The sequence below is a fragment of the Lissotriton helveticus genome, chromosome 7, assembly GCF_964261635.1.
Source record: "Lissotriton helveticus chromosome 7, aLisHel1.1, whole genome shotgun sequence".
NCBI classification, from domain to species: domain Eukaryota; kingdom Metazoa; phylum Chordata; class Amphibia; order Caudata; family Salamandridae; genus Lissotriton; species Lissotriton helveticus.
In genome coordinates this window covers 634,975,100-634,990,437 of record NC_136068.1, presented here as the reverse complement: position 1 = coordinate 634,990,437, position 15,338 = coordinate 634,975,100, and positions in this window count along the sequence as shown.

The window sequence follows — 15,338 nt, the reverse complement described above, 5'->3', positions numbered from 1 at the left end:
GATTCGCAAAATCTCTTCAAGTCGAGTAGCTCTGACTGAGAGTTATCCAAAGAGAGGATCAGCTGGCAGAAGTCTGCATAGTTGACAAAGTTGATATACTAAGATCTAATAAGAGCCGCAAGAGGGCAAATATATATACTGAAAGGAGCTGGGCTTAGTGCTGAGACCCAGGGCACTTCATGCTCTACTGATTTAAACATGGAGCGAAAAGGGGTGAGTGATGTAGCTTGCGTTCCATCTGTTAGATAAGATTGGATCCAGTCAAGTACTCGCCCACCTACTCGATCTCCCATGATCCGGAAATTAAGATCTTGTGGTTAACTGTGTCAAAGGTGGCTGAGAGATCAAGTAGCACCAATGCTGCCATTTGACCCTGATCCACTACCAATCCAAAGCCAGAACTAAAGCGGATTTGGTGCCCTGAGCAGGCCTGAAAACAGATTGTACTTCCTCTAAGAGGGCGAGGACTTCCAGATATGCTGATCAGTTCTTGCTGACATATCATTCAAGAATTTTAACTGGGAAAGGCAGCTGAGATATAGGCCTGAAGTTGCTAAGATCAGACAGGTCCCCTGAGGGTTTTTTTAATAGGAGTTATTAGTGCTCTTTTCAAGGCGCATGGAACTTGGGCCATTTCCAAAGGTGATTGCAAATGTTTAGGAGTAATGGAAACACAAGATCTGCTAACAGTTTCCAGGCTTTTGGCAGTAAAGGATCTAGTAAAGAGTCCGAAGAGATGGACAGCACTGCTGCCCTCAACATCCTCGGTCAACATTTCAAAGGATTCATGTTTATTAGTTCAGGTTGCAATTATTTTTTCCAAAGTGGTATCCTCCACCTGTGAAAAGCACAGAGGGGATCTGGGTGGATTTATATGTAAAATAATGTTCTTGATCTTATTATTGAGAAAAATCGATAAAGTGTCACATAAAGACTGTGAAGGCCTAATGGCCTGCTTCAATCAGATCAATCAGAACATTTGTGGAGCGCACTACTCACCTGTGAGGGGCACAAGGCCCTGGGGGGCAGGGGGGGCTGCTACTTCTCGAATAGCCAGTTCTTGAGTAGCCTCCTGAAGGTTAATAGGTCCTGGGTCTGCTGTAGGGGATGGGGAGGGTGTTCCAGGTCTTGACGGCAAGGTGGAAGAACGATCTGCCACCGGTGGTCGCTCTTCAGATGCGGGTGACTGTGGCGAGGGCGAGGTCGGCGGAGCAGAGCTTGCAGTTCGGGGTGTAGAAGGTGAGTCGTCTGTTGAGGTATGCCAGTCCGGTGTTGTGGAGTGCCTTGTGAGCGTGGGTGAGGAGCTTGAAGGTGATTCTCTTGTTGACGGGAAGCCAGTGCAGGTCTCTCAGGTGGGGTGTGATGTGGCTGTGGCGAGGGATGTCGAAGATCAGGTGTGCAGAGGCGTTCTGTATGCGTTGAAGTCGTTTCAGGAGTTTGGCTGAGGCGCCTGCGTAGAGGGCATTTCCGTAGTCCAGACTGCTGCTGACGAGGGCCTGGGTGACCGTTCTTCTTGTTCCGGTGGAGACCCACCTGTAGATCTTGTGGAGCATGCGGAGGGAGTTGAAGCAGGAGGATGAGACGGCGTTAACTTGCTTGGTCATGGAGAGTGTTGAGTCGAGGATAAACCCTAGGTTGCGTGCGTGGTCGGTGCTGCTCCCAGTGAGGTCGGCCACCATGAGTCGTCCCAGGCTGAGGGGGTGGAGCCGAGGATGAGGACCTCTGTCTTGTCCGAGTTCAATTTCAGGCGCCTGCTCTTCATCCACTCAGCGATGGCCTTCATTCCTTCATGGAGGTTGGTTTTGGTGGTGAGGGGGTCCTTGGTGAGGGAGAGGATCAGCTGGGTGTCGTCGGCGTAGGAGATGATGTTGAGGTCGTGCAGTCGGGTGACGTGGACGAGCGGTGCCATGTAGACATTAAACAATGTCGGGCTGAGGGATGATCCCTGGGGTACACAGCAGATGATCTCAGAGGCTACGGACTGGAAAGGGGGAGGCAGATGCTCTGGGTTCTGCCAGAGAGGAAGGAGGTGGTCCATTCCAGAGCCTTGTCTCGGATCCCTGTGTTGTGGAGGCATGTGCGTAGGGTGCGATGGCAGACAGTGTCGAAGGAGGCTGATAGGCCCAGAAGGATGAGGGCCGCGGTTTTGCCGTTGTCCAGCAGGGCCCTGATGTCATCGGTGGCAGAGATGAGAGCAGTTTCGGTACTGTGGTTGCTGCGGAACCCGGACTGGGACGGGTCCAGGATGTTGTTCTCCTCGAGGAAGCAGGTCAGTTGTCCATTGATGGTCTTCTCGATGACCTTCGCCGGAAACGGGAGCAGGGAGATGGGCCGGAAGTTCTTGAGGTCCTTCGGTCCTTGTGGAGAAGTGTGGCTCAATGGTTAGAGCAGCAGACCCTGATGCGGAAGTCTGGCCCGGGACCAGGGTTTAATTCCCGCCTCGGCGGGTCTCGGGCTCAATTTCCTCGGACCTGATAATTCTCACCTCTGTGCCTATTCTAATTATGAGTCCCACTCTGCAAGGGTTCCTCCGCGGTAGTTGTACAAGCTCCGAGATGCCTCCGGGTAGTCGTGCGCTATACAAGTGCGTAATTATCATTATTATCTGCCTTGGGTTTCTTGAGTAAGGCGTTGATCTCGGCGTGCTTCCCGCTCTCCGGGAAGGTCACAGTCTCGAAGGAGATGTTGATGACCTTGCGGAGATGGGGTGCGATGGTGGCGCTAGCCTTGTTGAAGATGTGGTGTGGGCATGGGTCTGACGGAGAGCCGGAGTGGATGGAGTTAATGATTTTGATGGTGTCGTTGTTGTTTATGTTGGTCCAGATGAGCGGGGAATTGATGTGGGTGGTGGCCGTGGGGCCTGAGGAGTCGGTGGCTGTCGGGTGGCCTGGTTGTTTAAGCTGTCGTGGATGTCTGCGATCTTGCGATGGAAGAAGGTGGGAAGGGAGTCGCACAGGTCTTGCGATGGTGGGATGTTGTTGGTGTTGGAGCTGGGCTTGGAGAGTTCCTTCACGATGTTGAAGAGCTCTTTGCAGTTGTGCGTGTTGTTGTCGAGACGGTCCTTGAAGGAGGCCCTTTTGGCGGATCTGATGAGGTGATGGTGTCTGTAGATGGCGTTCTTGTGGGCTGCGTAGCTGTCCAGTGTCTGTTCGCGGTGCCATTTCTTCTCTAGTTTTCGGCAGGTTTGTTTGGAGGCCTGGAGGTCCGCGGTGAACCAGCTGGCTTTCTTGTTATTGCATCTGTTGGAGGGTTTCTTGATCGGAGCGAGAGTGTTGGCGCAGTCGTCAATCCATCGCCTGAGGTTGCGGGCGGCGGGCGGCGGTGTCGGAGTCGGTGGGGTCGGTGGGTGGGCTTCAGGCGAGGGTGGTGTTTAGCTGGTCTTCAGTGACTTTGCTCCAGCTGCGGCGGGGGATCTGTTGAGTGCAATGGTATGTGGTGGATTTCCAGAAGGTGAAGTGGATGCAGCGATGGTAGGTCCAGTGGAGTTCGGTGGTGTGGTTGTAGGTGACGTGGGAGCTTGCGGAGAAGATGGGGTCAAGCATGTGGCCGGAGGAGTGGGTGGGTGTTGTGACGAGCTGTCTGAGTCTGAGGTTGGCGAGGTTGTCAATCAGGGTGGTGGAGTTGGTGTCGTTGTTGTTCTCGAGGTGGAAGTTCAGGTCTCCGAGGAGGATGTAGTCTGTGGAGACAAGGGCGTGCGTGCTAATGAAGTCGGCGATGGAGTTGCTGAACTGAGGCCAGGGTCCGGGGGCTCTGTAGCTGAGAGTTCCTCTGAGGGTGGTGTTGGGGTCGGTGTGGATCTGGAAGTGCAGGTGTTCGGCGGTGTTGAGGGTGTTGTCGGTGCTGGTCGAGACCCTGAGGGTGTTCTTGTGGATGATGGCGATTCCACTTCCCACTCCGTTGGTGCGGTCCCTGCGGGTGATCTTGTAGCCGTCCGGAATGGCTATGGCGATGTCAGGTGCCGAGGAGGTGTTCATCCAGGTCTCTGGATCAGGAAGGTGACGTCTGGGGAGAATGTGTCAAGCAGGTCCCAGAGTTTAATGGTGTGTTTGCGTGCGAAGCGGGTGTTCAGTAGAATGCATCTGAGATGGTTGTGTTCTGTCGCGGTGGGCGGTTTGGCTGCTCGGAGACTGGTGAAGCAGCAGTTCCGGCAGGAGAGGGGTCCTTTGGTGAGCTTCGGGGCGGCCAGGAAGTAGGTGTGCGGTTGTCCAGAGTTGAGTGCGTAGAGGGTGCTGGCGATGGTCGGCGTGGTGTTCGCGTGGACCAGGGGGTCTGGTGTGGGGGCAGTCCAGGCACGGACGGGTGCAGATGGGTTTGCCTTAGGCGCGCATTCAACGCGCCAGCGGCGCGGCCGCCATTATGAAGGGAGGTGGGAGGGAGGAGCAGCTCGGAGGTGGGAGCGGGAAACGAATGGGCAGGCAGGGGGGTGGGCCGCAGGGGACGCAGCGGTGTGAAAACGGGCATGAACACGGGGGCACGGGGAGAAAGAAAACAAAAGGCACAAAAACAGAACCTAGAAAACAAAAGGCACATAAACAGAACAGCAGAATCAGCAATGTGAATAACAGAGGCACACAACTCAGGCTGAGGAGCCTAAACCGAGCAAAGCAGGGGGACAAGGTCACACAGGTGGTGCTGTGCAGCGTGGGGGAGCGACCTACCTGAGTCAGGGTCAAGGGTCGCTTAGTGCATTCTGGGTCAAAGAACTCACGAGCAATATCAAATCAAAAAAGCACCCCAAAACCCAAACTTTCCCACAACCCAAAAATACCCTGGGCACCCCAAAACCCAAACCCACCCTGAACCCTAAAATTATCCTTAGCACCAAAAATAAATCAGACCAACCCTGAACTCTAAAATTTCTCTTGGCACCCCAAAACCCAAACCCACCCCAAACCCTAAAATTTCTCTTAGCACCCCAAACCCCATACCCACTCTGAACCCTAAAATTACCAGTCACCCCAAAACCCAAACCAACCCTAAACCCTAAAATTACCCTGCACACCCCAATACCCATACCAACCCTGAACCCTAAATGCACAAGTTACTACTTGTGTAACGATATATCTGTAAGAGACATTAGTTAGTATTAGATTCCTTACCTTAGAATATCCCCAGGTGTCAGACTGGATCCGGAAACTTTTGCGTAGCAGTACCCTTGCGCGTCGGTAGGCGTCGTCTGCGGCTCCGCGTCCGTCGTGGGCGCCGTGATGACGTCGTCGGAGTACTTAGACGCCGCCTCCGCGTGCTGACGTCAGTTCTTAGACACAGCTTTTCCGCGCCAGAAACACAGAGCCGTGTTAAAAACCAACACTGGTGCCATTGAACTAGGGCCCTGAAAGGGGGTAACCCTAACCCTAGATATTGGTTCGCAGAACGGGGAGGATGGGTGGGTCGGTAAGGAATCTAATACTAACTAATGTCTCTTACAGATATATCGTTACACAAGTAGTAACTTGTGCATCTGAAAGAGACACGTTAGTATTAGATTTCTTACCTTAGAATAGATACCCCAGCAATACCAACCCCGGTGGTGGGTCTGCGAACCAATAATCACACCAGAAAGTCCTGGAGGACAGAACGGCCAAAGAAGCCATCCCTCCGGACTTGGCTGTCCAGGCTGTAGTGTCTTGCAAACGTGTGCAGCGATGCCTTCGTAGCTGCCTGACAGATGTCTTGTAAGGGCACTCCCCGGCCCAGGGCAGTTGTAGTCACCGTGGCTCGGGTAGAGTGAGCCCGCAATCCAACAGGGGGCTCCTTTTTAGCCAAGGAGTAGCATGCCTGGATACACAAGATGATCCACCGGGAGATGGTCCTCTTGTGCACCGCTTTCCCCTTCTTAGCGCCCACGTAACCAGCAAAGAGTTGGTCATCCACCCGGAACTGGCGTGTGCGATCCAAGTAAAATGAGAACGCACGTTTTGGGTCCAGACGGTGGAGCTGCTCTTCCTCTTTAGAGGGATGCGGTGGCGGGAAGGTTGGCAAGGTGATAGACTGCCCGATGTGGACGGCCGTGACAACCTTGGACAGGAAAGATGGCTTAGTACGCAACACCACTTTGTCCGGATGGACAGAAAGGAAAGGTGGAGTACAAGAAAGATCCTGGAGCTCACTCACTCTCCTGGCAGAGGTGATGGCAACCAGGAAAGCAGTCTTCAGAGTAAGAAGGCGAAGAGGACAGTTGTGAAGTGGCTCAAAGGGAGCGCACATCAAAAACGTAAGAACCAGGTTCAAGTCCCACTGAGGCATCACAAACGGAACAGGAGGGAATGTGTGTGTGATGCCTTTTAGAAATCTATTTACAATAGGAGACTTGACCAAAGAAGGTTGATCAGGCAGCCATAGAAAGGCTGAAAGGGCAGAAAGGTAGCCCTTGATAGTGCCCAGAGCAGAGCCCTGCTGGGCAAGAGAAAGAAGGAAGAAGAACCTCAGAAAGAGGGGCAGCAAGAGGATCCACAGCCTTTGCTGTGCACCATGCCACAAATCTGTTCCACCTGCAGGCGTATACCCACTTTGTGGAGGGACGCCTGGCTGCCAGAATGACATTACAGACTTCAGGAGGCAAGTCAAATGGCCTCAACTGTCGCCGCTCAATCTCCAAGCATAGAGGTGGAGACTGGACAGGTTCGGGTGGAGGACCGTCCCCTGCTGCTGAGACAGAAGGTCCTCCTGAAGAGGCAGACGAACAGGGGGATCTACTGACATACTGAGTAGCTCTGGATACCAGTACCTTCGAGCCCAGTCCGGAGCCACAAGGATGACTTGGGCCCGGTCGCGCTTGATCTTCTTCAGCACTCTAGGCAGAAGTGGTATAGGCAGAAAGGCGTACAGTAGACCGCAACTCCACTCGCGACGAAAAGCGTCTCCGAGCGAGTGCCCCCTTGGAAATTCCAACGCGCAGAACAGATGACATTGCGCGTTCTTTTCGGTGGCGAATAGATCTAACCAAGGCTCTCCCCATCGCTGAAAGAGGCCTTGCGCCACGTCCGAGTTCAGACGCCATTCGTGATCCTTCATGCACCGACGGCTGAGCTCGTCTGCCCTGGCGTTCAGAGATCCTGCCAGGTGTTGAGCCACCAGGGTCACGCCCTGGCGTTCCAGCCACTGCCAGAGGCGCAGAGCCTCCTGGCAAAGGGTCCACGACCCCACCCCGCCCTGTTTGTTGCAGTACCACATGGCGGTGGTGTTGTCCGTGAACACCTGCACAACACTCCCCCGGACAGAGGGGAGGAATGCTTTCAGTGCTAGACGAATCGCCCGTAACTCCAACAGGTTGATGTGGAGCCGGGCCTCCGCCGGAGACCAGAGGCCTCTGATCTCCGTCTCTCCCATGTGGCCTCCCCAGCCCTGGAGGGACGCATCCATCACAACTACGTGCTCCGGTTGGGGAAGGGAGAGGGATCTGCCGCTGACCCAATCGCGGTCAGTGAGCCACCACTGCAGCTGTCTCGCAGTGCCCTCCGAGATCAGGACGTGGTCGGATAGGTTGCCCTGATGCTGGGCCCACTGAAACTTCAGGTCCCACTGCAGAGCCCGCATCCGCCACCTGGCGTGATGCACCAGCAGGATGCAGGAGGCCATCAGCCCCAGAATCCGCAGCGTCAACCTGACCGAGACCCGGGATAACGGCTGAAAGATGGGAATCAGAGCCTGAATATCTCGGACCCGCTGCTCGGGTGGATAAACCCGAAACTGCGCCGAGTCGAGAACCGCTCCGATGAAAAGGAGCTTCTGAGAGGGCCACAGGTGTGACTTCGGCACATTGATGGAGAACCCCAGCCGGTGCAGGAGATCTCCCGTAGTCTGGAGGTGGCTGACGACTGTCTGGGGCGAGCCCGCCTTCAACAACCAGTCGTCGAGGTAGGGGAAAACTGAAACCCCTAACCTGCGCAGATGAGCTGCGACCACCGCCATCACCTTTGTGAACACCCGTGGGGCGCTGGTAAGGCCGAAGGGGAGCACGGTATACTGAAAGTGCTCGTGGCCAACCGTGAACCGCAGGTAGCGCCGGTGGGCCGGCAGGACGGGGATGTGGAAATAAGCGTCCTGCAAGTCCAACGCTACCATCCAGTCTCCTGGGTCCAGGGCAGCTAGGACCTGAGCCAGTGTCAGCATCTTGAACTTCTCCTTCCCGAGGAAGCCGTTGACGTTCCTTAGGTCCAAGATAGGGCGTAGGCCCCCTTTGCCCTTCTTGGGTACCAGAAAGTAGTGAGAGTAGCAACCACACCCTACTTCTGGCCCAGGAACACGCTCGATGGCCGTAACTTCCTCCTGCAGAAGTCGCAAATGATCCCCCGATACACGGTGGTTCTGCGGTGGCATGGCTGGAGGAGTCGCCTCGAAGGGGAGGGAGTAGCCCCTTCGGACGATCTGCAGCACCCACCTGTCCGAAGTGACGGTGCGCCAGTGAAGGTGGTGATGGCGAACCCTGCCCCCCACTGGCATCACATGGGCCTGAAAGCACGGACTAAGAGGGTTTTGAGGCGGATGCTGCGGGGGAAGGTGTGGACTGACCTCGCCGTTGTCCCCGACCGCCGGGACGGCAGTTCCCACGGCCGCCACCGCGTTGGGTATTACCCTGCGGAGCGTGGCTGGCAGCACGTGTGGGTACACCCCTTCCGTGGCCACGAAAGGATTGAAAGGCAGCCGATTGCTGGCGTGGGGCCGAGAGGTCCAAGGACTTGGCCGTAGCCCTGGAGTCCTTAAAGCGCTCGAGCGCATGGTCTGCCTTGTCGCCAAAGAGGCGACGGCCATCAAACGGCATGTCCATCAAAGTGTTTTGGACATCGGCCAAAAAGTTGGCGGACCTCAACCAGGCGTGGCGTCTGACCGCCACCGTCGTTGCCATCGCTCTACCTCGTGAGTTGGTGGTATCCAGTCCACACCGTATAGAATATTTGGCTGCATCCCGGCCCTCCACAAGGGCTTGGCCGAGTTTGGGCCGTACCTCCAACGGACAACTCTGGCAGCACTTCCGCAACCGTATCCCACAGAGAGTGGGTGTAGCGGCCCAAGAGGCATGCATTGTTGGAAGACCGCAGTCCCAGACTAAGGGACGAGAAGATCTTTTTGCCGTACTGCTCATACCTCTTGGATTCCCTGTCCGGCTGAGCCGACGGGAATGCGGTCTGGGAATTGGAGGCCTGGATGACCAGGCTCTCGGGGGTAGGGTTGGTGGACAAAAAACATGGGTCGCCCGGGGCTGGGCGGTGGCATCTGGCCACGTTCCTATCTACGGGCGAACCCGTAGCGGGCTTGGACCAAGTGCCCAGAAGAACGTCGGTCAAGGCCTCATTAAAGGGCAGCAGAGGCTCGGCCGAGCTTGACTGCCGTTTAAGGACCTCAGTGAGGAGATTAGTCCTCACGGTCGTGACGGGGAGCTCAAGGCCCAAGGCCTTGGCAGCCCTCATCAACACCACACTGTAGGTTGCCCCCTCCTCCGAAGCCACGGTAGGAGGGGAGACAAAACCAGTGTCTGGAGAGATGTCCAGGCCACGGGCCTCCCCAAGGTCTCCTGCCCAGTCCTCATGAGACTGACACTCTCGGGTCAGAGGGTCCTCAGACCCCTCCCAATCCCCTTCATCACCCATCTCCTGATACTCAGGGTTTTCAATCAATGGGGCCTGTTCATAGAAGTGAAACTCCCCAAACGACGTCTGAGGCGGCGCCCATCAGGGGCCGTCCCGACGTCGGAACAGGAACGAAGAAGGCGACACCTGATGGTCCGACGAAGGTCTAGTGGGGTCGCGCGGCGCCGGGGCCGCTGTACCCTGCGGCGCCGGGCCCGAAGGCAACGGCGGCGTCGGGATTGTGGGACCCTGCGGCGCCGGGCCCGAAGGCGTCGGCGGCGTCGGGGCTGAAGCACCCGACCTGCTAGAGGCCCCAGACGGGTCCGCTAGGCCCGAATGCACCGCGGAGCCCGTCGGAGGAGAGAATTTCCTCATGGCCATGAGGAAGCGCTCGATCTCCTCCGGCGTCGCGTTTAGCCCAGGGACCGGAGGTTGTGGAGCTGGACGCGGCGCCCGTGACTCCGACGGAGCCGCGTGGGTGGTGTCACCCGAACCCCCGGCCTCATCGCGCGAGCGTCGGGGGGAGTCCGCAGAGCGATGACGCCTCTTGGACTTCTTGTGCTTCTTATCTGATGACGACTTCGACCCGGAGGAGTGCGGCCTACTCTCGGAACTGTGGTGGCTCCGAGCCCGCGACCTGTCCCTCGACCTCCCGTGGGACCGAGACCTCTCGCGGCGCGGGACCGACTGCCGGAGTTCGAGTCGCCTGCGGGACCGCTCCCGTCTGGCTTTCGAAGAGAGGGCCCGGCAGTCGGAGCAGGCCTTGTCGTCGTGGTCGACGCCTAGACAAGTTAGTCACAGGTGGTGAGGATCCATGACCGACATCATGCGGTCGCAATCCTCGCAGTGCTTAAAGCCAGGTATCCCTACCGCACCATTCGGAGTCGAAAGACTTCGAGAAATGATCAAAAATGATCCAAAAAGTTAGTCAAAAATTGACTAGGGTTACTGCTTTTTCCAGATCTGCGCTTGCTGGCGCGGAAAAAAGAAGAACTGACGTCAGCACGCGGAGGCGGCGTCTAAGTACTCCGACGACATCATCACGGCGCCCACGACGCCGACGACGGACGCGGAGCCGCAGACGACGCCTACCGACGCGCAAGGGTACTGCTACGCAAAAGTTTACGGATCCAGTCTGACGCCTGGGGATATTCTAAGGTAAGGAATCTAATACTAACGTGTCTCTTTCAGATTTACTCGGCACCCCAAAACCCATACCCACCCTGAACCCTAGAATTTCTCTTGCCACACCAAACCCTATACCCCAAAACCTAAAATAACTCTTAGCACCTCAAAACCCAAACCCACGCTGAACCCTAAAAATACTCCTGCTACCCCAAAACACATACCCACCCTAAAACCTAATATTACCCTTAGCACCCCATTAACCAAACCCACCCTGAACCCTAAAATTACCTGGGGCACCCCAACCCATGCTGAACTCAAAATATACATTTGCCAACATAAAAGACATACCCACAATAAAACTTAAAATTACCCTAGGTACCCCAAAACCCAAACCCACCCTGAAGCCCAAAATTTTAGCACCCCACAATCCAAATCCACCCTGAACCCTAAAACTACCCAGAGCACCCCAATAACAAAACCCTCCCTGAACCCTAAAATTACCCCGAGCACGCCAAAATCTAAACCCTCACTAAACCCTAAAAATACTCTTTGCACCATAAAACCCATACCCAACCTGAACCCTAAAATAACTCTGGCTACCCTCAAAATCAAACCCACCAAGAACCCTAAAATTACCCTTAGCACCCCAAAACCCCAACCCACCCTGAACCTTAAAATTACCCTTGGCACCCTAAAATAATCCTTAGCACCCCACACTTCAAACCCACCCTGAACCCTAAAATTACCCTTACTACCCCAAAATCCAAACCCACCCTGAACCCCAAAATAACACTTAGCACCACTAAACCCAAACACACTCTGAACCCTAAAATTTCTTTGGGTACCCTAAAACCCACACCCATCTTGCAGCCTAAAATTACTCTGCAGCCCAAAACCCATGCATACTCTAAATTCTAAAATTACCCGTAGCACTGCAAAATCCAAACACACTCGAAAACCCAAACACACCCTCACACTAAAATTACTTCTACACCCTAAAACACATCCACCCAGAACTCTAAAATTACTCTTAGCACCCCAAAACCCATGCCCAATCTGAACCCTAAAATTACCCCGAGCACCAAAAACCCATACCCACCCTAAATCCTAAAATTACTCTTTGCACCCCAAAACACATACCCAACCTGAACCCTAAAATAACCATTGGGTCTCCAAAACCCAAACCCACCCTGAACCCTAAAATTACAGTGGGCATCCCAAAACCCAAACCGAACCCTAAAATTATCCTTAGCACCCCAAAACCCACCCTGAACCATAAAATTGTCCTGCGAACCCCAAAACCCAGACCCACCCTGCACCCTCAAATTACCCCCACACCCCAAAACCGAAGAACACTCTGAACCCTAAAATTACCCTTTGGACCCCAAAACCCAAACCAACTCTGAACCCTAAAATTACTCTAGGTACCCCAAAACCAATACCCACCTTAAAATTACTTTTTGCATCCCGAAAATCATACCCACCCTAAACCCTGAAATTACCCTTAGCACCCCAAAACCTAAACCCATTCTGAGTCCTAAAATTACCCTGGGCACCTCAACCCCCAAACACGCCCTAAACCCAAAAATTACCCCTTTACTCCAAAACCACCCTGCTCCCTAAAATTACCCTTAGAACCCAAACCCTTAGTCCATTCTGAGCACTAAAATTACCCTGGGCACCTCAAAACCCAAACCCACATTGAATCCTAAAATTACTCTTTGTACCCCAAAACCCATACCCACCCTGAACCTTAAAATAACCATTAGATCTCCAAAACCCAAACCCACCCTAAACCTTAAAATTACCCTGGGCATCCCAAAACCCAAACCCAACCTAAACCCTACAATTATCCTTAGCACCCCAAAACCCACCCTGAACCATAAAATTGCCCTGCGACCCCCAAAATGCAGACCCACCCTGCACCCTCAAATTACCCCACACCCCAAAACCAAACAACACCCTAAACTCTAAAATTACCCTTTCAACCCCAAAACCCAAACCAACTGAACCCTAAAATTACCCTAGGTACCCCAAAACCGATACCCACCCTGAATCCTAAAATTAATTTTTGCACCCCAAAACCCATACCCATCCTGAACCCTAAAATTACCCTTAGCACCCCAAAACACAAACCAACCTTAAAATGACCCTTTTAGGGTTCAGGATGGGTTTGGGTTGAGGGGTACAGAGTAATTTTAGGGTTGAGAGTGATTATGGATTTTGGGGTCCCCAGTGTAATTTTAGGGTTCAGGGTTGGTTTGGGTTGTGGGGTGCCAAGGGTAATTTTAGGGTTCAAAGTGGGTATGGGTTTAGTGTCCAGGGTAGGTTTGGGTTTTTCAGGTGCACAGGATCATTTTAGGGTTCAGTGTGGATTTGTTTCACTCTCTCATAAGCAGCATTGGGGATCTCTATTGACAAGAGTTTTTAGATCCTAGCTGTGAACATCAGTTGCTGTATTATATTTAAAAAGTCCAAGTATTTGGGACAGCGCAAAAATCACAATGTAAGGCTACCACACTAGCCAAACAATAAAGAGAAGCAACACCAAAGGATTATGTATTAAAATTGTTATTATTTTGAAGCAATTGTAAGGGTTATTCATCAGTTATTAGAATGAAACATAAAAAATTGGACTTTTTAAATATAATACAGCAACTGATGTTTACAGCTAGGATCTAAAAACTCTTTTCAATAGAGATCCCCAATGCTGCTTATGAGAGTGTGAAACAAATCCCTTGCTGGCAATTTGTCTTTGATATATGATGTGTTTTGGGGTAGCATGGGTAATTTCTGGGTTCAGCGTGGGTATGGGTTTTGGGGTGCTGAGTAATTTTAGGGTATAGGGTGGGTATCGGTTTTGGGGTGCAGAATAAATTTAGGGTTCTGGGTGGTTATGGGTTTTAGCTGGCCCACTCTCATTTTAGGTTTTAGGGTGGGTTTGGGTTTTGGGGTGTAGGGCTAATTATAGGGTTCAGGGTGGGTTTGGGCTTTGAGGTGCCCATGGTAATTTTGGGCTCAGGGTGGGTTTGGGTTTTGCTTTGCTAAGTGTAAATTTAGGATTCAGGGAGGATTTGGTTTTGGGGTGCTAGGAGTAATTTTGAGGTTCGGGGTGGGTGTGGATTTTGGGGTGCCAAATTGTAATTTAAGTTTTAGGGTGGGTATGTGTTTTGGAGTAGAAAGGACATTTTTAGGGTTCAGTATGGTTTTGGGGTGCCCAGGGTTATTTTTTGGGTTCAGGGTGGGTTTGGATTTTTGATGTGCTGGCGTTAATTTTAGGGTTCAGGGTGGGTATGGGTTTTGGGGAAGTAAGGGTAATTTTAGGGTTCAGGCTTGGTTTGGGGTGCCCATGGTAATTTTAGGGTTCAGGGTGATTTGGGTTTTGGGGTGCCAAGGGCAATTTGAAGTTTTGCAGTGGGTATGTCTTTCAGGATAGCAAGAGTACTTTTAGGGTTCAGCGTGGGTTTCTGGATGCAGGGTTCAAGGTGGGTTTGGGGTGCCCAGGATAATTTTAGGGTTCAGGGTGGGTTTGGGTTTTGGGGTGGAGGTAATTTTAGGGTTCAGGGTGGGGTTGGGTTTTGGGATGTCCAAGGTAAATTTAGGCTTCACAGTGGGTTTTGTGTATAGGGCGCTAAGGGTAATTTTAAGGTTCTGGGTGGATTTGGCTTTTGGGGTGCCCTGTGTAATTTTAGGGTTCAGGGTGGGTATGGTTTTGGGGGTGCAGAGTAATTTTAGGGCTCAGGTTGGACATGGGTTTCAGGGTGCTTAGGCTAATTTTAAGGTTCAGGTTTGGTTTGTGTTTTGGTGTGACCAGAGTAATTTTAGGGTTCAGGGTCGGTTTGGATTTTGGGGTGTCCAGGGTAATTTTAGGTTTCAGGGTGGGTTTGGGTTTTGGGGTGTATAGATCATTTTAGGGTTCAGGGTGAGTTTTGGGGTGCATAGGGTAATTTGAGGATTCAGGGTTTGTTTGGGTTTTGGGGTGTAGGGGTAATTTTGGTATTCAGGGTGGGTTTGGGTTTTGGGGGTGCTAATGGCAATTTTGGTATTCAAGGTGGGTTTGGGTTTTGAGGTGCTAAGGTTAACTTTGGGGTTTTAGGGAGTATTTAAAAAAAAAAGATATATATGTAAATATAAAAATTAGGTTGAGGAGAAGGATGCTGGTGAAGAGAGGGGGAGGGAAAGGAGAGTGAGAAAGAGTGAAAGGGAAAGGGGAAGGGATGGGGAGAGGGATGGGGTAGGGAGGAGAGGGTGAGGAAGAGGGAAGGGAAAAAGAAAGAGGGAGAGGGAATGGGAGAGGGTGAGGAAAATAGAGAAAGGGTGAGGGGAAGGGGGAGAGGAGGAAGACGGAGGAAAAGGGAGAGAGAGGGTGAGGGAGAAGGAGGAAGGTAGAAGAAGAGGGAAAGGGTGATGGTGAGGGAAAGAGGAGAAGTGGAGAAGTGGAAGGGAGAGTGTGGGGAAGAAAAGAGGAAGAGGGAGAGGGAGAGGGAAGGAGAGAGTGAGGGGGAGGGGAAGGGAGCAGAAGAAGGAGAGGGGAATGGGGGGAAGGGAGTGATTGCGGAAGGGAAAGGAGAAGGGAGAGGAAGAGGGAACAGGTAAAGAGAGGGGGAAGGGAGATAGGAATTGAGTGGGGAAGGGAAAGGGAGA